The following is a 371-nucleotide window of genomic DNA, read 5'->3' on the forward strand; positions in this document are numbered from 1 at the left end:
CTGCGTGTACAAAGTACCCAACGGGTATTAACAGTTTCCTTCAACTCATTTAACCTCACACTGCGTGGGTCGATCCGAAACTGTAGGAAAATAAAACTTAGCTTAGATACAGTGATATGGGATCGAACCGGTGATCTCAACATTGATTCTTTTATTTGTTAATTGTTTCTGTTGCTGGACTGCGGGCATGCTGTCTAATGAATCGACCCCGGTACGTCTTCTTTTTAAGTCTTGTAATCTTTTGCCGAACAGCAAAGTTACCGGGGCGTAAACATACTAACACCGGTTATCAAACGGTAGTGGAAACAAACAGAGACACAAAATCACACACATTCGTATATATATATATATATATATATATATATATATAT

The sequence above is a fragment of the Octopus bimaculoides genome, chromosome 2, assembly GCF_001194135.2.
Source record: "Octopus bimaculoides isolate UCB-OBI-ISO-001 chromosome 2, ASM119413v2, whole genome shotgun sequence".
Taxonomy (NCBI): Eukaryota; Metazoa; Mollusca; class Cephalopoda; order Octopoda; family Octopodidae; genus Octopus; species Octopus bimaculoides.